This window comes from Pleurodeles waltl, chromosome 6, assembly GCF_031143425.1.
Source record: "Pleurodeles waltl isolate 20211129_DDA chromosome 6, aPleWal1.hap1.20221129, whole genome shotgun sequence".
NCBI classification, from domain to species: domain Eukaryota; kingdom Metazoa; phylum Chordata; class Amphibia; order Caudata; family Salamandridae; genus Pleurodeles; species Pleurodeles waltl.
Window position 1 is genome coordinate 1,066,120,705 of NC_090445.1, and position 23,398 is coordinate 1,066,144,102.

Below are 23,398 nucleotides of genomic sequence, written 5' to 3' on the forward strand. Positions count from 1 at the left end.
GAGGACCACAACTATTTCACACATACATGTTGAAATCAAGGTCCAACGCAGCATATGGCGCACAACTAAGACACCATCACTAAATAAGGGAAAAACAAGCCTCATACATGAGGCAGTCGATGTGCTTTTGCATCAGTAACAGGAATGTCTGACCAGACCCTTGACAGCAGTAAGTCCAACTGCCTCCAATATTTGCAAGGACTATCTGTGACCAGAGTTCCATAGAAGCAGAACATAGACAGTGCAAGTGCCACTCATATGAGCAGCATTGCACACATGACATTCCATGTACATGTCAGCCCATTTCATAACTCCTGACACACCCATGCACCTGGTCACAACCCACCTGTCGGAAGAGGTCCCTGGAATACTAAGATGTGTACCCTGATATTCCCTCCTCTACGCACAAAGACCAACATTAGCAATCTAGTGTGCTACACCCTTTGCTATGGTATGCCTTTTCATAGAACATCTGACTGCATGGACGTCAGGTTAATTTATACACTGGCTTCTAGTTTCAAAGCCCTGTTAGCACCTGTAGATTGCTTCCCGTGTGAAAATGTCTGTTGGCCCTTAGAATGCAAGTCTCACCCACAGGACTGGTGAGAAACAGATGCAGCCCACACCTGTGATCACCTCCATGCACACCACCCATTTCAAAAAGTACTGCCCCTGCTGATGCCTGGAACAGCATAGGAGTTACCATTTAGTCAATTACACCGTTAAGCATTGATACTAATTAAGCTGTGTAACACAGCCCTTGGGTTCATTTGTCACCTTCAAAAACACAGGACATACACAGTTTGACATGTCAACTCTCTAGTTTGTCCTCCAAACAGTCTGAGTCAGACCACTGATTATGTAACTTGTCAAATTGCTGGATCTTGAATCACCCTGCATTCTGTCAGCCTGACTGGCATCTGTCTGTGCATCACAATAAAGTATCTCTGTGTCTACATATGTACCACATTTGCGTTAGCAAACCTCTCATTCATCAGGGGGTATTGAGCATGGGCTTCTTCAATGCATACACAAATACATTGGATAGCATCATCTGCCTTTTAACTGTACCATTTGAGTTAAATCCTCTGGGAAAAGCAAAATTCATGGCCCATCCCTTGTCTGGGTCGCATTTATGCATGAATGACAAAGTGTGACAGTGTCCCAGGGCCGTAGGCAGGGATTGGGTACGGGGCTTTCAGCACAACCAGCAACCTCTGGAAATTTCCGTGAAAAATACACACATGTCAGGACCATGACAGTTCACACAGAGAATCACAGTGCTCACAACATAGTGATGTGCCATGTGGTGAATAGCTGCAAGAATAATCAGCACAGGGGCTATGAAGTTCCCAGATGCAGTGGGAATTGCAGAGGCTAACCTGTGTACAAATGTTGTAATGACACCTGCCGGAACATGACACCTGAGACATTATCTCACTCAGCACACCAAGGTTGCCCTGTTGACTGTCTCATTACACATCTTTAGTGACAGGGTGGGACCATCCCCATGTAGGTTCACATGTCCACATCCACTTTACTCACATTGATCAACCAAGGATACTCAGTAGATACAGAAATAGCTGCCATTGACTCATGATGAGTCCTGGACCGAACGGTGACAAATTACACCCCAAAAAATATACAGGATCATCATTGGACCACACAAATGAACAAGACACCTATGTGCAATTGATCACTGGAAATATGTTGACACGTGCTGTCTTGTATGCTGGTCCACCACAGCCAATTTATAGTTGGGGCTCACTTCTATGGCCTCAACTGTGGTGTCATCATACATTTGAGATTCACCCTTGTCTGTCTGTGCAAACAACATGGTACCCACTTCCTCAATGCATGTGTATGACTCACTGTGGGATTCACCAACTAGTGCCTAGGAAGCTGTTACCAATACTCTAGGAGATAGGATGTTGAAAATGTGGACCATTGACATGAACAAGCGTCTGCCATCTATCTGTTGCATGCTATGTCGCATGTAGTGTCTACGTGACCCTAAATCTTGGAAGTCCACTTTACGGATGTTGCTACATGTATGACTAACACATGCCCTCTCTCATTTCCACAATGACTTGCATCTAAGGATTGGACACATGGACGTTACATTCATACAAGCATATGTACAAATATGCTTCATGTGATACACACACTCTTGGTCAACAAATACAATAATTGCCAAAGAACACACTTTGAGCCAAAGGCATTTAGGTATTGTACATATGTGCGTCACATTGCTATCCTCTCCTTATGCCAAACATGCACAATTTGTGCAACACATATATGTAGGCCACACTTATGACCAACTATTGCGTCAGCCAACCGTAAAAATACTGTGAAGGGAGTAGCGGATCATGGTCCACTGCAGTATGATGTCACACATCTGAACAAACACCATCAACACCATAATGTCTTCAATCAGCCTATCTCTGATGTGTCTCAAATGTAACATAACAAAAAAACAAGAAAAATTGCCCAAAACCAGTTAATGCACTGAAATTTTGATGTTCCTAGCGTTATGCGTCATTTTTTGTCTACCAAAACTGTATTTACGTCATTTTTTTTGACGCACATGAGTGAAAATTAGCCCGCATCCAGATATTTGTACAGGCCATGTACTATTATGTGGATGCGGGCTGATTTTCACTCCTGTGCGCCAAAAAAATGACGCAAATACAGTTTTGGTAGACAAAAAATGACGCATAACGTGAAAAAGGTGGGACTTTTCATACAGAAAGTGATGTAATAGGATATCCTATTTACAGATCATGTACAGTGGGTGTACTTTCACTTTCACTTTGCAGTCTATGATCCCGGTGTGGCTGTGTAGTGAGTGGTGTCCTGAGATTTTGTGCTTTTTTGTCCTGTGTGCTATCTGTAAAGTCCATTTGTGAAATAAATATTGTTGCTGTATACTGTACTACTGTGTTTTGTCTACATTTGTCCATTTATCTTGTGTTTTTGTTGTTTGTGGGAGTCTGTTGTGGGTAGTGTTAGTTTGGGGATTGTTGGGCTCTTTTAGTGGTTAAGTTTACTTTTCATCTGTATTTGTACCCCTACTTTCCCCCTTTTCCCCTTTCTATTTCTTTTACCCCTATTCCCTTTCACTTTTCAAGTACGTCTGGTAGGCCACGTCTTGGCAGGATGGGTGAAGAGGAGTTAGGGGGCTTCATCTGGCTTGTGTGCCATTTCTTGCCACTCATGATCCAGGCAGGGGGCAGGGTGATACAGGGGTATCCCACAGAGGCGCGCAGAATCCGGTGGGGAAAGGGGCTGCATCACCTGCAGCGTGTGTATGCCAGCCAGAGGAGTGACCACCAGCTGAAGCACCGGTGGGCTGACCTCATCCCAGGGAGCAGGATCTCTTTGACCACCTGGGAATCATGATTGGTGGCACTGTTGGTGAGTACTAATCATGTAAATGTGCACGATTAAATGCTCTGTAGTGACATAAGAGGATTTGTACAATGTCTGCCAGCTAACTTGCTGACTGTGTGTAATGCTGGGGAAACATAAAGGGATAATTGATTCACTATGGCAAGGATCACAATTGCTAGCTGTCAGGTAGCACGTGCTCAGCAAACTTACAGGATACTTTTCCATGAAGTAAATTGGTGCAGCCTTTTTGTCAGAAAACCAAACAAAATAGGAGCCAATCATGTCTATATAGGGTACTATTGACAGAGAAGTAAAGATGTACCAACATATTGTCTAACTGTGTTGAGGCAATAGCTAGACTGACTTTAAAATCACTACATGATGGTGAAAATGAGTGCTGCCTTCACTTCAATTGATAATAGCAAAGTAGCTCAGACATATGTCTCATGTGAGTCTGGTGAGTGTGGAAGGAAAGCGTTCACGGAAGTACTATGAATGTTTGGGATTATTGTGTTCCTTGATCTTTTTGGATGCATGTCAGATACGGATTTGAAAACATCGCGAAAAGGTGTAAGGGCCCTCAGCTAACATCTTAGAATGTTTGTTGCAGTTAGTTGTGCCACATTCCAAATATGGATGGCAGTCCAAGTGTATGCACATGGCTTTACATCTCCATGGTTGGTGCAAATCACCATAGCTGAGCAACATCAATTGAATCAAATGTAACAACAGGGGGGCTTACAAAAGTCCCTTCCCCTCCCTCTGTACATTGTACCTATGTGTCATTAATGTGTCATGGCCACAAGGCAGGTTTGACTGGTAATGCCGGCCTCAAGTAACCAGGATTTGGATGTCTCTCTTGGATGCACATGATGAGACAATTGCACTCCATATTTTTTTCTGCTCACCAATTACGGGGCATGTTTGCAACCACATGATATTTAGGGCCTATGTATGTGTGCAGATATGTGTGTAACTGTCACAGGAGACCCATGCTATGTACAAGTTGGCCGTGATATATCAGATCCAGTACCATCATGTCTGAATGGCTGCCATTTCCTTATTCAGCCTACACATTGTATATGTTTATGAAATGGTTGCACTGTGCACAGATTTTGAGCTCATTTCTTCCTTCCATACCTTACAGGTGGACCGGCATCCTACACTGTGGGAGAGGTGGCGACATATGAGGACCCTGACCACTCCAGTAAGTGTTGATATGTCTCTAATGTGTTGTGTTTGCTGGTTATGGACTCGTGTGTGTTGAACGCATAGCAAGGTGTGATGCGTGGGGCAAGCTTTTCTCTTGTTCCATGAGTGGGAATTCAGTTTCTCACATGTTTTGAGTTGGCCAATGTGTATCCAATGGTATTATGTAGGGATTGTAGGCCATTCCTGTAGGCCCCACTGTGAGTACAGGGGTTAGTCATGTGGATGGCACTTGTATCAACAAGAGTCGCACTGGAAGTCAGCTCCGATTTAGTCAGCCTGTCACACCCACATTCTCTAAGATTGGTACAGCAAATTGCTTTCCAATAGACATCTGCTTCCCTATTTACCTACGTAATTATGAAACAGTAGGTAGAACCTCCTAGCAGCATGTACTTCCACATGTAGTGCTACAAGTATGTGGAACTAGAGTGCAATGGCCTAGGTGTGCATGCAATTCATGCTCATGGGTGTTCCTGCAACTCTGTGTGTGATGTAAGTCAGGCCTTACTGGAAGTATATGTTGTGTACCAAGTTCTGCATTTCCTGACATGTGTGGCCCTATGATTGATCTAGGGTTTGCTGACTCTTTATTGTTGATAGGCCTTACCTGTGGTGTGTGTGTAGAGCCAAACACGTGTGGAGTTTTCTATACACTCCTCAGTGTACATGTTGTTGGAAATTGATAGTTGTTTATCCACCCCCCCACCCTCAAACACGGGCATGGGTTTGTGAATGGGGTACCTAGTACTGATGCTACCAGTATGTTACACATACATGTGAATAAGTGACGGTTTGGTTGCAACCTAGTATACACACTCAGGTTTGGCACTTGGTACTATACTGGCAAGTCCAGTTACAACTTGCAGACCATGTGGCTTTAGTTTTGCTTTCCGTACACTGACATTTGTAGCCCAGGTCTTGGCGGAGGATATGCAGCATGATTCTTAGCTGATAACTGGCAGAACTCAGATTGCAAGTCAAAGCCAGTTGTTACCCATCTTGTAGGTTATGGATGTGCTATGTGTGATGTGACCTTTGTAGGCTGGCCTGCCATGTACTTCCTCAGGGACATTCAATGATCTGTATTGTGATATCGGCTGTTACAAGTACAGTAGATGTATTGTCTGATTAACTTGCTGTGCCATTTAACACAATGCAGTTACTAATGTAGAATATCTGCATTTGTCTTCAGAGCTGCAAACATGACCCCAGACCACGTTCGTGAATTCCAGCGCCGGGCCATGAGATACCAGCACATCCTGCTGGTGGAGTCGGGGTTCAGAAGGATGGCCCGGCGATATCGCCATGAACGGGCCTCCGGGGCATGGAGAGCCTTCCCACAGGGTGGCCCTACTTTGCCCACCACAGCCACCACCAGCACAACCACCAATCCAAGCCAGGTGGCCCCACCCACAGCTGGGACTGTTGGTCCTACATCTGCTGGACTTCCAGGCCCCAGCATTGCCACCGGTGCAGGACAGCCCACTAGGCCTGGCACCACACAAACACAGACCTCCTCCACTGGTACCCAGACTGCCACAGCTCCATCTGTTGACCCTGCAGCCTTCAACCAAATGGAACGTAAGATGGACCGTGTGCTGCGCAAGTTGAGCCACCTGAGCCGGGATGTGCGCCACATTAACTGGCGTGTTAAGTCTATTAAGAGGACCCCCCGGAGGGCCACCCTCTAGACATTTTTTGATGGACATGATTCCCTCCCCTCCCTCCTCTTTCCTTGTTCTTATAGTTAGTGGGCTTAGGGGGCTTAGTGTTAGGTTAGTATAGGCTGTTAGTTTAGTTAGTGTTAGTGGGTGGGGGGTGAGGGGTCCTGATTCTTTCTATTTTTACTTATTAAGTCTGTGGGTGGGTGGGTGGGTGGGGGGCTATGTTGGGGTTTTTGTGTATTTAAATAAATAAAAAATCATTAAAAAAAGAAAAAAAATATATATATAAATATATATTTGTTTAGGGTAGTATAGTATGTGTTTAGGTTAGTATGTGTTGTCCTCCATGTGTCCCGTCTCATAAGGGGGGTGGGGGGTAGATGTTTAGAACGTTTTGTTGCATATGATAAGTAAGTGTAGCTTAGGTTAGTTAGGGACAGTTGTGGGTAATGAGTAGTCAGGGTAGATTAGGGTAGGTAAGATTTTTCCCTCAGTTTCCTCTATTGTGATTAGCATGTAATAAATATTTGGTTAACCGTTAATAGTACGTGTTGAATGGTACTTGATTGTGGGTTTGGATTCAGTGTACATAAATTTGATACTATTACATTTGTGTCCTATGCTACAAACAAATCCCAACTGAGCTGTACGATTGGCAGCTAGCCCAGAGCTACCTTGCAAAGTGTCGACCCTTCGTTGCAACCACCAATCACAGTTAATATGGATGACAATGTGTTTCTGTTGATAAGTGTGTTTTCAAAGTCACAAACAGTGCTTCCAGACTTGGTATTGGGGAAACAGTTTTAGGTCTGACTGCAGTGTGATGATCAAGGACGCTCTTATAAGATGAGTTCTCATTGGCACTCTTGTATTCTTGTCTTCATGACTCTCATACATCAATTGTGACACAGTTCAGCATGATTAACTATTTGTATGTAAACTCAGACACCTTCATTTATGCAGTTTTAGTAGTGTTTGCTTAGATTAGTGTGCCATGTTAATTGTGTTATATTTGCATGTTGACCACATTTTGCGGCCACTATTTGATGACTTAGTTATCCCCTGAGAAAGCATTATTCTGTCAAACACAGCATGATGGTGTATGGTTTCTCACTTGATCCGATTTGTCCCTCAGGATGGGCAGAGTATGATGCAATCATGGGCACTGTGCAGATTTATCTGACTACATATTATCAGGACAGTTGTATTGACAAGCTACATAATTTGTCAGTAGGCACTTTTCAGTTATCTACTGCACAGTTGATATGTCACATTATCCAGAGACAGATTTGTTGTGTAAGTGCTATTTATTGAAAAGTGCTGTAGTGCTATCTGTACATTGTCCATGATTGTGAGTCCATTATAGTGACATCTTACATTGTGATCCAACACAAGGGGTTACCAAAATGCTTTTGACATGCTGGGGCTGCTGTTTCAGACAGTGCAGAGGGACAGAATTTGCCAATGAGTAGGAGAGAGACAATCACTGGGCTGGGTGACAAGATATACAGTGGTTTTCAGAACAGGGCTTGAGTACAGTTGTTGCAAGACTGGCAAGTTACAAAGCGCAGGACCCTGGTAAATGTTGGCCATGTGGCAGGGACTAGTGTTTCTGGGTACTTTTCCTTGTGAATGATCTGTTCCATGTCTTCTTCTTCTGATGTGTGTGTTGCCTCCTCTGTCCTTGTTGTTGTTGGTTGTGAAGGGGCAACACACGCCTCAGTGTTAGAAGACGTGGAGTCAGACATCCCGGTCGCTGCTCCCTGCGAAGGTCTTAAGGGCAGTACTGCAGCAAGGAGGATCTGCTGGTTCTTGAGAATAGCAGCCACATCACGATGGTAGGCAGCCAGGTCGGCCCTGAGGGGTTCAATGTTGCATTTGTGCACGCATTGACAGGATTGCTGTTGTAGGTGTTGGGTCAACTGTATTACAGCTGTGCTGATTTCCTTCTGGGTTTTCTGCAGTTCCTGCAAGTTAGATGTTAGGGCTTGCATAGCTGCTGCCTGATCTGCAGATGACGTCATGCACAAACGCATCCCCTCAAGGCTGGCTGCCATATTTTGCATTCCCACCCGCACCTCCTTGGCCAGCTCCCGCTGTACTCCAACTACAGTTCTCTCAAAGCTGGTGCCAGTGTCGTCTGAGTCCTCAGCTGTATTGGAGCTGGCAGGTCTTACAATTGGGGTGGTGGGTGGATCCTCTGCGATGGCTGCTTTTTCTGTGCTCCTCCTTGTGACTGAAGGTGGGGTCTGGAGGGTTTCAAGGACCTTTTGGATAGTCTCCTGGGGAATGTTTATCGGCTCGTCATCCATGTCATCAGGGAAATCTGGGACAGGCATACCTGCAGGAGATCCATCTTCCTCTGCAATGAAACAGGGTACAATTAGTGTGTCTGTGTTGTGGCAATTTTGATGTGACGTGCCTGCCTTTTGATGAATTCACTTTGTGAACTTGTTTTGTGTTAATTGCTCCAGTCCTTCAGATGGGCATTCTTCCAGGCCTATGGCCCACCTGCATGTCACATGTATGTTATTGAGTTATTTGACTTGTCAGCATCATCGCCTCTAGGTGTTGGTTCAGGCCAAATAGAAAATTGCCACCTTCTTGTCCTACTCAAGCCTCCGTCTCCATCCATTCTCATGGTGAGACCTTTCCCTGGCTGTGGGTGTTCTGATGGCCCTGGCAGAACACTTAACAATCTGGACCTGCCCCAATCTCTGATCTTTCACATCCACTTAAATGTATTTGACATGTGGCATATCCTATGCATGGCAATGTTATGATCTGATATGGATGTTGATATTGGTAATGTGTACTGCTGATGTTGGGGAATGTGTGTTACATTGGATTGCCCTGATAATCGTATCAGTGTCCTATTTCCTCCTCTGACTATGCAAGTGTATTTCAGTGACCAGTTACATGTGTACCCCCTCAATGCTGTTGTCTGAGCAGTAGGACATTTGGGATGTTGCATTGTTACCCAGGCACAGGATGGACCCTGACATATGCAGCATGGGTGTTTCCTTAGTGCTGTGTAGCTCCTATTGTTGTTTACATTGGCTGATGTTAGCAACAACTATGGGCATTGACATTTGAGAGTATGGGGCCTTTGTCTTGTTTCAGGGGAATGTTAACTTTGTCATCCTAAACCCTCTAATTTAGGTGTGTATGATCCATCGGGAGGTTACTGCCATTGGCTACTTGAGCTGCACACAGAGCGGAGGTGGTAGTGGCAACTGTTGTCGCAGTTACATTCCAGTTGTCGGTATGGCTAGAGGTTGTTAATAGGGCCCTAGTTAATGTAGGGGTATGGTGGCTGACGTGTGCCGGGATGTCAGTTTGACGTTGTGGCCTTCCCTCCTGGCGTGGCTTTCCCTTTGCTCCATTGTTGGCATGACAGCATGCCCCCATGGGACTGTTGTTGGTGTTGTGTAATGGTGTGCCCCAGGTCTTCTCAGAACGGGCCATGCCCCCCTGCCGTGCCCCTTTACCCATGCCACTCCATGTATAAGATGACTTCCATGCATTTTGTGGTCGGTATCCCTCCCGGTTGTAGATGACATTATTGCATTTTAATTCCCCATGCGACTTACCCTGCATGTGCGTTGTCTCCTGGTAGTCTGCGCTGTCCTGCCCTTGAATCCCTGTGACGATCTCCTCAGGGTTGACGGCTGCGACCATCTCCTCCATGTGGTCCAGGGCCTCCTGGTGTGCTGGACTCCCCCCTCCAGTCTGCAGTGCCGCCTTTCTGTTCCCGGCCATCTTTTCCTTTGTCCTGCGCTTGCAGTCATGCCAGCATTTCTTACACTCGAAGACAGTTCTGCGTACTTCAGCCACACTGTTAATCTTGTCGACAATTTGTTGCCATATAGCCTCTCTCCTACTGATTGGCAACTTTGAGGTGACAAACAGTTGGTGCTGGTGTTCCGTCACCTCTTTAACCAGAATTTCCTGTTCCTCTGCACAGAAGCAACACTTTCTTTTCTTCTTAAAAGTGTCCTGGTTCTTGTGTGGGTCCTCCTGGCTGGTTCCTGGTCTGCTGTCATTTTCCTGGGGTCTGTGGTGGCATATGGGATCCATTTTGGCTCTCCTCTGGTGAAATGGCAGTGTTCGCTGTTTTTTTTTACACTATTGCGTCAAAAAACTGCGCATATCCGGTTTGCGGGTCGTAAATCGGCCCACAGTCATTTCCGCCACGGTAACGTCGTTTTGCTTTACGACTTGACTCTGCGGTGTGCGTCAAAAATAATGACTCCCACCTGTGGTTTGCACCGCCGTGCGTCAAAGTATAAATATGATTCCCGCTCGGCACACCAAAATGGCGTTAGCCGGCGGTAATATTTTTGACGCAAAACTGCGCCGGCGTAGTTTTGCGTCAAAAAGTATAAACATGGCCCAATTGTATTTTGTAAGTTTGCGCTGCTTTTGCATAAAAAACAACGCAAATGTGGCACTAAAAAAGTATAAATATGGGCCCAAGTATTTACAGTGGCCAGACATAAAAAGAGATCCATGTACTAAACCACTTCCTATTGTATTTCTTATAGAACTGTGAATGGAAAACTCATTTCTGCTGCATTTATCACATACCTCGAAATGTGAAGCCTATTCCTGTGATGTTTGTCACGGAGCTCATAATGCAAAACCCTTTCCTGTTGCATTTGTCGGAGAATTCACAACATAAAACCCCTCTGACTGTGTTTGGCAAGGAGTTCTCCATACAAAACCCCTTCCTATGCATTTGCCAGAGAATTCACAGTGTACATCCCTTGCAGATGGTGTTTGGCAAGGAGTTCACAATGTAAAACCCCTTCCTGTAGTGGTTGTCAGATAGTTCATACTGTAAAACCACTTTGATAGGTTTTCTGCATGCAGTTCAATGTAAATCCCTTTCCTATAAGATTTTTTCAGTGTTCACAGTGTGAAACCCCTTTCGCTATATTAATCATGGACTTACAGCTTACAAAGGCAGACCTGTGGGCTTCATTAACAATATCCCTCTCAGTTCTGAGCAATAGTACTTCTTTTTAGGTAGACAGACAACTATTTTTCAATCAAATGCTTCTAGAGAAGATTAACATGGGGGCAGAGCCACAGCCCCTCTCTTAGTACTGCTTCTTACAGCACCTTTCTGTGATCACAGAAGCTCTGGTAGATATGTGCTGTCAAGCCAGCCCTAAAAGCGAATTCCAAAAAAGAAGGGTTGTCAGAGGGATAACCAGAGCCCTTGCCTAGCACAGTAATCTGTGGAAATCCATTTTAGAAAATACTTGTCTTTAGACTTTAACATAGTATAATAACAATCCACACATAAAGATCCATTGGGTTTAACATATGATTCTGTTTTTCTGTGAAAGCACACAACCTCTGACCAATCAAATCCAGTGGGGAGGAAGATCAACATGTAGTCAGAGTCAAAGAGCCTCTCTCAGTAGTGCTTTTAAAAGCAATGATTCTGTTGACTGTATAAGGTTGGGTGCAAGCTGCGCAGTCAAGTCAGACCTAGAAAAGCTAATACCAGTAATTATAAAACTGCCCTATATCTGTCCACAGGCACCACCTTCAATGCGGCCCTGGAGCTCCTGTCACAGCAATATTTGCATATTAGGAGCTTCACGTTTTCTGGAGCAAGGTCTGAGAGATTTTGTGCTCTGAGCCCGCCATTTGAAAAGAGCTTTACAACCTGAGTCTCTTCATTTCCGAAGACAAAGCGATGTGATTGGTGTGTGAAAGAGGGAAAGGAGTGGTTCTTCTTGCTACGGCAGGGAGCGGAGGGAGCGGTGTGAGAGCTGAGGATGCAGTCTGAGAGCAGATGCATTAGTTGTGAGCAGACTGGCAGGGATCAGAAGATGCACAGTGTGCTCTAAAGGGGCAATGTGAGCAGAAATGGACAGGAATCAGATGGGGTAAATCTGATGCAAGTGTCCTTTACGTCGAAAAGGGGCAGAATTCCGAGGAAGTCCCATGAACAGAGGAGGCATTGAGCAAATGGTCAATGTGTTGAGAAAAGGGTCAGGGAACAGAAAGTTAGAGTGTGAGCAAAGGGGGGCGTGTGTGAGCACCAAGGTCATTGAGCAGAATTTGCAGCGTATGAACAAAGTATGCTAGCGGATGGGACAGTGTGTGAGCAAAGAAGGTGATGTGTCAGCAGATGGTGCATTGTGTGAGCGGACTGGGCAGTGGGTGAGCAGGGGTGTGGTGTGTGACCAGAAGGAGCAGGGAGCAGAGGGAGCAGTGTGTAAGTAGAGGAGGCAAGAAGCAGAGGGGAAATATATCAGCAGAATGGGCTCCATTGACTTTCATGGGAACACAAGCATCACTGTGAGTGAAGGAACAAGAGAATACGAAAGAATAATAGGAATGAAGAGGTGGGGATGGATGGATGGAGGTCATAGAGAAGAATGGATGGAAAGCGAAGGGTGAATGGAAGGAAAGTGAGAAGGATGGATGAAAGGAGAATGAAGGATGATTTAGGAAAAGAAAGATGGAGGGGTCGACAGATGTGTAATTGGTAGGATGGAAAGAAGTAAGGATTGTTGAAAAGCCAAAAGGAAAAAAGTAGAAAAAGAAGAGTGGATGGAGAGAAGGGTGTATTTTTTATTGAGTATAGCATGCATAGCTGGAAATGGGAAATTAAAGATGGGGAGGAGGTTCTGTGGATAGATGAAGAGAGGGGGCTGGAACGCTGGGTAGATGAAGAGAAGAAAGGAAAGGAAATGTACAGAAATGAGAATGGATGAAGAGAAGAATGGATGGATGAGGGAAGCCAGGAAAGGGCTGGATGGGTGGATAAAAACCAGAAATGAGTGCTGCGGGAAGGAAAGAGGGCTAAAAAGACAAAAAAGGGATAAAGAGAAGGAAGGACCGATGATGGATAAAAAGTCAGAAGGAAGGGTGAAAGACAAAAGGAAAAATATACGAGAAAATGAAAAAGTGGGGAGAAGAGAGGAAGGAAAGAATAAAAAATACAGAATTAAGGGAAAATGGAAAAAAGAATGGACGAGGAAAGAAAGGTAAAAAAAGGATAAAATAAAAATGGAAATAATAGAAAAGATGAGAAGATGTGAGATAGATGATGGACGGAAAAAAGTGGAAGAGAAAGAATTAACGGACAGAAAAAGTATAGCAAATAAAGAAAGACGTAAAAAACGTAAGCTCGAAATAGGGACTTCAACATCCCTGAGAAAGCTCCTCCACGGAATGCAATTTCTGATGAGTTCAAATATTTCACCAGTGCTCCTGCAGAACATCGAAAAGCCTCTACCTTTTGTTTTACCACATTGTTTGAGCATTTAAGTGTAAACGCACAGTTACCAGTGTTTTCAGAATCCCCTTATAGAAATTTGAGACTTTTGATCTGAGACGTCTTTGCACAGACCCCAGTGACAATTTGGCTTTGAAAAACTATCACAACAGATGTTACGCAGGGGATCAGTCTCGGTTAGGAACACTGTCTAAAATAAGAAGATGTTCATGTTTACAGGCTTTATGTAATGTCACTAACATACACAGCAATGCTTAGCCTAATGTTTCAAAATCCAAATAAAATGTTGTTTAAAAAAATACAGATATTATTGATGAAACAACTGAGAATTTATGAGCCCAGTGTGGTCTTCAAAACTCAAGGACTCACACATTGGATAGTGCATACCAGAAAATTTTCTCTACTGGAACATTTTCTGGACTAGATGACGATATGATGCAACCATCAAAGGGTGGTGAGTCTGTTTTTTTGCAGTTTTCTGACATATAATTAAATAAAAATATTTGAAACTAAGCCTAATGTAAGTGCCTTTGTCACATCACCTGTTCATCCTTTTCTTCTGTGAATGCTTGCTGAGTGTGTGTTTAAGCCGTTTAGATATCCTTTACCTAATAGTGTATGATCTATGTTTAGCCTCTTGGAAATGTGAATTACTGCATTGTATCCAGTGCTTGAAATGGAAAAATAGAAGTGCAGGTACTCTATACCAGAGTACCTGCTTGTTTCTGAGAAGTGCAGGTAATCCCCCTCTCAAAATAAAAAGTGCCGGTACTCAGTACCGGACAGTACCGGCCCATTTAAAGCACTGACTGATTTGTATACATATTTTGAATTTTACGCTATTACCAGCTCCATTCTCGTTATTTGTGCTGCAGAGCTCTGATAACGCCTGCGTGTGTTCTGACCTCATTTTGGAATAGATTCTTCCATTTCCGCTCTTTGCTTCAAGCCAAGGGTTTAGATGTCTTGTTACTGGGTCCCTTGCCACAGGATATCCTGCTTTGCTTATTCCCGTCCCTTTAGAGACTTGTCACATTGCCACATATTAAGTTATTTTTTTAATTCCCCTCAGAAGGAAATTCGTCTGCTATTGTTGGCTCACTGAAAACTTTGAGAATTTCCTCCTCTTAGGCTATCTTTCTTATGTTTATAAGGCAGTCCTCTTTTGGAAACGTCAGGTCGGTTGCAAACTTTTCAAGCGGTCTACCATCCTACAATCCTGGTCTTGCACCTACTCTTTCTTGTGCTGTGAGTGGATGAAGCAGTTTTCGGACACTATCTCATCACAAATGCACCATCATTCAGAAGTAAGAGAGTAGGCCTGTATTTAATTTTAGAAATCGGTTGTGCAGTGGAGGTCTGGGGGGGGGTAGCAATTGCCATACCTTTTGCTTCAAGGGGACATGCGTGGAGTTTCTGGAAGTTCCATTTTGTAGCTCACTCGGAGGATAGGCCTGACAGATTATAGATGGGCAATTCATTTTCCATCCACAATTACGCTGGATTTCTCTTCTCCATCATGGTATTTAAGGAAAATCTACATATTAAGAGGTATCCCGCATCACAGACTGGGTTTCTGTACTAAGAGAGAATGCATGCAATATCAGAAAAGCAAATTGATAGGAAACCTCCAGTGGGAATGCTTAATATTCCCATGCTCAGTGATGGGATTTCTGAGCCAAATTTGAGCATTGCCAATACACCCGCTAAGGAGAAGAAAACGGTCAGTAAACAAAGACCTAATCTCTCTAACATGCATAAAAGTATTTCTCTTGAAAGATATAGAACTTCATTGTAGCGTCCTCCCCTGCCTGGGTACCTCCTAATGACTACACCAAACACAGAGCTATAAATCATGCCTTTATTCCTCTGCTGGTACCTGTGAACTCCAACATTTTAAACCAAGCTTTCATTACATTACATTCTAGCGCATACTCACACTGATATGCTGTCCATTTGGAGCCAGAGAGGTTCAGTCCTCAAACAAACAACTACATCTTTCCCTCTGTTAGATGAAATAATTTAAATTTTAATACAATCAGTAGACATATAAGTAGAAATATGTACAAGTACATATTTTCAATCAATTCTCTTGGCGTTTGGATCATATGCTCTGATCTGGTTACTGGAAGCTGGATGCTGTCATCTTCAGTGTCAAAGATTGCCAAAGATAGATACAAGTCAGCAGCAGTCATTTCAAGGTCAGTCTTTCTTTCACCAATTCGAATTGAAGACCAAGTGAGAAGAGTCTGTGGTAACAGACTTTCCAGGGTGCTGGGCCATCACCATGTATCCCTTGGTAGACACCATTTTTATAGATTCAGCAACATAGGGAGCATCATATTTTCTTTTGTGCATTTGTCAGGTGCACATCAAAGGAGCAGGACCCTCACATGTGGTCCAGTAGGGTGTTGAACAATAGGCTCTAGAGTAGAATTTAGTACTGTTTTCAAACTGCGCTTTTCAACAGTTGCAGGCTGTTCTACTTTCTTTAATGTGCTCATAAAACGCAAAACTTGTCCATTTGCCTGCAGCCATAAAGGTGTGCTCTTTAGATGCTTTATGTTCAAATGCTCCAGGAACTCTTTGAATTCCTTGCTGTTAAAGAGCAGGCCGTTATCAGACTTCACAATAGCTGCAATGCCCCGTGTTGTAAATTTGCCATCTCGTTTTTTAATGACTCGTTTATGAGTTGTGAATGAGCGACCTTCAACCAACAGGAAATGAGAGTATTCATCTACAAGCACTATTAGATGATGTCCATTAGTCTATTTAAAATGGTAAAAGGTTACCAAAGCTACAAATCCCATTCAAAGTTCTAACAATTTTCAGGAACAAAACACCATATATTTCACCAGTGTAACATAATTGCTCTATTTTTTCGATAATGGATTGCTCTCAAATTCCAATCAATTAGCTAATTTCTTCCATTCCTTAATTATTATAACACATCTTCATTAAGGGCCTGATTACGTCCTTCGCAGTTGGGATACTCTGTCACAAACGTGACGGATATCCCGCCCACCGTTTTGCAAGTTCCATAGGATATAATGGAACTTGTAATGCAGTGGACGGGATATCAATCACATTTGTGACTGAGTATCCCATCCACCAAGGTCGTAATCAGGCAGTATGTGTTGAATCGTTTCAGCCCATCTTAGTTTACAGCTAGGCAAGCAATCTACATTTATTTTATAATAAAATAAACAGCAGTGATGTAACATAGACACCATGGAGACGTAACTTTTTCCAAACGCAGGTATAGCATTAAATATAAGACTAACTACTCATACACCTATGTGAAGTCTGCCCAAGTTAATTTGGCAAAACAAGCACTGTGGAATATTCCTATGCAATGCAATAGCATTTGCACTCCAGTAACTGTGAGCTTCTAAAGCTAACACTTCCCAATTAGCAAGGCTTTTTAGTAGGTTTTCTTAATACATACTTCAAGTGAGAATACATGTCAGAGACTAAAACTTAGATAGCACAATCACATCTTTCATATAAGAAGAAAGAAAAAAAGGACCTTGGAAAAGATATAAGAATTGTAACTTCCAGATCCTGATCTAGTTGTTTGCTAATCCTCACTTATTATTGCTGGGCACAAGAGTGAAGCTAAATACATCAGAGATGAGAAAGAAGTACAGGCTAACCACAACCTGGGAAAACTAAATGGTAGTAAATGAATCAATATGGCATCAGCTAGTATGGTGATTTAAAAGCAATTTCATGCAATTTGTCAATGCCACCATTTTGCTCTATATTGGTGCAACACACATATATAATTGATGGACCTCAATCTATTTTCTTCATTAATCAGCTGTCATGAAAATTTGATCTTAAATTTAGAATTGCTACCCAGGCTATTTGCATATTCAGGAATAGTAAAGGAAAAAATAATATCCAGAGTTATTAATCTTGGTGGGATGATGATTAGTACAAATGCAGAGTAGGATAAAAATGTAAATGGAAATCAGAAGAATAAAACTGGCCAGCAGAATTTCAAGAATCTTCATTGCCCTCTCTCCAAAAGGGCCTTTCAACCAGGACCAGGTACTTGCTCCAACTAAATCAAATCCATTGTTTTTTCTACTCAACTCCCTTATGCTGCCTCAAATATGAACTACGTGTTCATGGATGCAAGGACAAAATCAAGAGTCATTCGATTGGCCAATATGGCTGTCCTCTGGGCCTCCATCTGATACAAATCCTAAAGCGAGGGTGGTGCCATTTGCCAACTCCTACATAACCCTAACAATAGCTTGGACTTCATGGATGCTGGCAGTTTCACAGATAGCTCACGTAGTCTTTTAAGGGAAGGTGTTCTGCTGGGAGTGTGGCATATGTTAGGGACATAGGCAGGGTAAAATATTTCTGTTAAGTCTCTGGGCAGCCAGGCATAAGCTCAGTTTCCAATGATAAAATACGTTCTGTATTGTCTGTTGTTCTGTCTGTGATAATACAGGACTCCTGAATAAGTAACCTGGCTCTGAATCTTACATGGCAGGGAGGGTGATGTCACCCATTTGTAAGCCATGCAGCAAGCAGTGTCAACAAAATGGATGGCAGGATACGCTGAATTGAAAAAGGGAAAGTAAGGAAATCCAGGGGTATAAGGACAGTAACATTATCATGTTGATCGGGGAGGTGTCCATGAAAAAACAACAACAATTTGCTTGTTCATTAAAGGGAATAGGGATCCGGTACACAGACCTTTGGACATCAGTAGGCAAATGGATACTAATCCAACAGGAGGAAAGGTTGAGATATAGCCTGTGCCATTCCAAAAGGTACAAATAAATGTTTTAGCTGTATGCTGAGCGGCGGTTCCTTGACCTGGCAACAATGTAGGTGAAATTTTCTTTGTGGTGCAGACTACCTTTAATTTCAATTAAGTATCACACCAAGGCCCACACAAAAAGCTTTTGCAAATGTTGCTGGCCAGACTGACTGGGGAATCTAATAGCAAGAGGCTTGCCAACTATCTTTGATGGAGCTGGTAATGGTGTGAAGGAGGGGTAGCATACTGGGCAATCAAGACGGCGTAGAAGCAAAACTTAGAACCCCTCCCTGCAGTCGGGTGCATGATTGTTCATTGGAGTTGGGTCAGGAATGAAGGGGAAAGCAGCAGCAGGAGGCGCAATAGGTGCGGATGAGGCAAAGTGATGGGGCTCAGTTGGTCATTTGTGCTTTGTAGAGTGTATTCTGACAGGAACCCCTCAACACGTCACAGTTGTGTTGGTAGTAAACAGAATCTGGTGGGAACCCTTCCACCGCAGCTGCAAGGTGATCTTTCATTGGAGAACTGTATATGGATCCAGTCAGTGAGCTGAAGATCATGATAAGTATCAGTCGGTGTTTGAAATGGCCCTTTTTGCAGGGTTATCCCCAACCATTTTGCTTTCTTACTCCTATTTTTTCAGGTCTGTTTTTGCTGGTTTATTGTCTCTGCGCACTTTACCACTGCTAATCAGTGCTAAAGTGCAAGTGCTCCCTATAGAAATTGTACTGTTAATTTGGTTTATCCATGATTGGCATATCTGATTAACTGGTAAGTCCCTAGTAAAGTGCACTAGAGATGTCCATGGCCTGTAAATCAAATGCTACTAGTGGGCCTGCAGCGCTGGTTGTGCCACCCACATTAGAAGCCCTGTAACCATGGCTCAGACCTGACACTGCAGTGTCTGTGTGCAGTTTTAAACTGCCAATTCGACTTGGCAAGTGTACTCACTTGCCAGGCCTAAACCTTCCCTTTTACTACATGTCAGGAACCCCTAAGGTAGGCCGTAGGTAGCCCCAGGGGCAGGGTGCAGTGTATGTGTAAGGTAGGACATATACTAGTGTGTTTTATATGTCCTAACAATGAAATACTGCCAAATTCGATTTTCTCTGTTCAAGGCCTATCTCTCTCATAGGTTACCATGAGGGCTGCCTTTAAATATCCTTTAAGTGCAGATTCCCCTTGAGAGCAGATAAAAATATGGAGTTTGGGGTTCTTGTACTCACAATGTAAAAATACATCTTTTATTGAAGTTGGTTTTTAAATTGTCTGTTTGAAAATGCCACTTTTAGAAAGTAGGCATTTTCTTGCTTAAACAATTCTGTGACTCTGCCTGTTTGTGGATTCCCGGTCTGGGTCAGTTTGACAGTTGGGCTGTTCACACCTCTTCTCTAGACAGTGACACAAAAGGGGGCGGGTATAGCCTGCATATCTTGATGAGCCATCTGAGCTAGAGGGGAGTGGGGAGTGGTCATTCACACCTGAAAGGACTGTGCCTGCCCTCACACAATGCAGTCTGCACCCCCCTGGTGTGTGTCTGGGGCCTGGCCTGGACAAGGAAGGATCTTGCAAACACTTGAGAATTTGCTTTTAAGTTTGCAAACTTCAAAGAAAGAACAGGGTACAGTTGCTGCTTCTCCCTGAAAAGAGTGCAAAGGGTGAACTTTGCAGTGTGTCCTGCTTGAGAAAGTTCTCCAAGGGCTTGGAGTAGAGCTTGCCTCCTGTTGGAAGTCTCAGGGACACCAAAGACTTCAGTTTTCTCGACCTGCAGCACTGGGAACTGTGTGTTTTGTGCTGTTCAGGAGGAGAAACTACTGCGATGCCGGCAACGAAGCCGCTGGCCGCACCATGACCTGCAGACGCCGCACGGATCGCATTGCCCGGCCTTGCACCGCAACCCCGGTCTCACCGACGCCGTCATCAGATGACTTCACCGAGCCGCTGCTCGTACCGCAACCTGTGGGCCCCGCACTCCCACCCCGCACTCCGGCATCGCCTGCTCACACCCCAGCCTGAGCCTCCCCGACGACGACGCTCCTGCTGACACCGGCGCCGCTGCCTGCACCGTGGCCTGTGGACACCGCTGGTGAGGAGCACCAAGCACTGTCCCTTCCTGATACTGTAGCTTGCTCGCGACGCCGCAGTCAGCCTGAACTGTTGGTTCTGTTGCTCACGATGCCGTGATAGCCCCAGGTGGAGCTATTGGCTTCAAGGAACTGTATTTTTGAGTAAATCTTGCAGAATTCATATTTTTATTACTGCATGTAGGATTTTTATCGTATTTGGTCTTTTTTTAAATAGATAAATATTGGCTTTTTTTCCAAAACCGGTATGGTGTTCTTTTGTAGTGTTTTCATTGTGTTACTGTGTGCTATGTGCAAATGCTGTACACATGGCTTCTGAGATAAGCCTGACTGCTCGTGCCAAGCTACCTAGGGGGTGAGCAAGGGTTATCTGAGCAGGTATCTCCCTTTTCCTGACTAGAGTGAGGGTCCCTACTTGGAAAGGGTGAAAACCGACTGCCAGCTAGAGACCCCATTTCTAACAGTCGGGTACTCCTTTAGTATTGCACAGACCTGGGAACAAAAAATGACAGAGGCACTGAATCAACTGTCTACTGTACTACAGAATCACATCATCATTCGGAGTCTGTTCAAGAGCAACAATAGAGACGGGAGGGTTGAAGAGAAGTAGCATGGAACGTCCTATGATTAACTAGAGCAAGTTTAACTTAGTTTTCCAACAAGGTGTTACTCAGATTGACCAGAGTGCCAGAGGAAGTGCGCTGGCCACTAAAAAGGAGTCTGGGTGCAGGTATTGATCAATTTGCTCTTCAGTGCTGTGCCAGCCAGTACCTATGGAAGACACCAGGGGGGCGTTTACAACATTTTATTGTATATGGTCTAACTCAGGATAGTCAAGTTTGTTTAGAAAGTTATTCTTTTTCCCATGTATGAATATTCATTGCTGACCCTCCTACATAGCTGAAAGTCCAGCCTTTGAGCCTGTTTACCACTCATCTCAGGACACAAACCTACAGCTTCAGTTATTTTACCAAGGGGTTCTCAAGTGCTTGTTTCCCCTTCACCTTGTCATTTATGGTCATTCCCTTTCACTTTGTTCAACCCCTGCTCACAGGGTGTTTAAATAAAGCCCCAATTTGTCCTTCAAATCATCATCCCTACTCCATATCACTTGTGTGGGGCTGCTGTCCCTCATGAAACCATGGCAGCCCAAAACTCACCATCTTCCCTGCTGGATCAGCTGAGTTGTTGTGCACCTCTGTCTGACTCCTTAAGGCTCCTGTACTTACCTCTTACTTCTCTAATGCTGGCAGGCTACCTTTCGATTCATCCTGGCATGTAAATGCTGACTCCATTCCTTGGTCCATCTAATCCAGGTTCCGCTACGCTGGTGCCACTTTCTACTCCCTCCTCCCCTCATCTTCTTCCACCTCCATTGTGCTCCTACATCTTCCTCTTCTCCTTCACCGTGATTCAATGCAGCCTACTCCTTTTCAAATTACCAGCCAGAAGTAGTTTTCTTCCTGCTTCCAGTGTTGTCTTTGCTTGTCTCCTTCGTTATTCTTAATGCCACAAACCTCTTCATCAGTATGTGGCTGTTTGAGCCGTTTTGTTTTGGGATACCTGGACAAAAATTTAAATTATTTTTGCAGGCATCCATCTCTATGTAAAGTCTGAAATGAAAAGGTTTCAATGCTAACAACCGTCTCAAGATGCAAGGGTTTGTGTTCTCATTTTGTACTAGACAAACTAAGGACATGTGATCTGTATATGAAAGGAAAGGTCTTGCCAGTAAGTGCTGTAGTGCTCCCACTGCCCACTTTATCATTAAGCATTCTTGCTCAATTGTTAAATATATTTTTCTCCCTGAAGCAATTTCCAACTGATCCATATAATGAGCCTTCCATCACCCTTGTCTTACTGTGATTGTTCTACCCCTAATCCCACATCTGAAGTACCATTTTGTAGAGTAAATGGCTTCATAAAATCAAGGAAGCTTAGCACAGAGTTTCTGTACACGCTTGCTTTTTATTCTTCAAAACTATTCTGACCTAATTGGTGTAATTTTTTTCAATTATAGGGGTTATTTTCCTTAATACACTTGTAAGTGGCTCTGATGTTTCTGCAAATGCTGGAACAATATCCCTTCAGTCCAAGAAAAAAAAAACATAACTTTTGTTGCCGGCATTGGTATGTCTTGTATGACTTGATTTTTTTCCATCTGTGGTCCTATCTTCTCATCTCCTAGCACATACCCTAAATATCAGTCTTTCAGACTGGCTAGATTACTCTTTTTTGGATTAGATATTAAGTTCTCTTTTCTCAGGGCCTCAAATATTTTCTGAAAATGTTTTGAGTGCCCACCACAGGTGGGGTAAATACTATGATGTCATCAAGACAGGCTGCAGGATATTTTGTATGTGACTTTAACACTTGATCCCTCAACTTCGGGAAGGTGGCTGGTGAAATGTGTAAACCAAAACAGGAGCACAGTTAAGTGATATGGTCCTAAAGGTACTGAATTTTTTTTCCACTCTGGTTGCTGCGTGAAAAAGAATGTGGCAGAACCCTTTCATCAAGTCAATTGTTAAAAAACACTTTGTTTTTCATGTTCTTTCAATTAAATCATCCATTTGAGGCTTGGGGTATGTGTTGGACGTCGCGGCTCCATTTCTTTTAAAGCCAATACATACTCTGATACTGCTATTCATTTTTGGTAGGTTAATAATATTATCATTAACACCTCCTCTTCCACTGCCTGTCTTTTGGCTCCAGATATCTCGTATGGTGTGTGTTGGATTATCACATGTAGAGTAGATTTTATCTGATGATATAATGAAGAGGTTTTCCATGGCTTATCAGAAAACAACCCCAGATTATCACTTATCAGTACTTTGAGTTGACCCATTTGTCCCCCATTAACTGCTTTCAAAACACCACTGAGCTACCTCCTCTTCCTTTTTTGATATTTATCAATTCTATTTCTAATGTGGAATTGGTTATATATTAATATTGTGTCAGGTACAATGTCTACTAGCTCTATCCACTGTCTAATAAT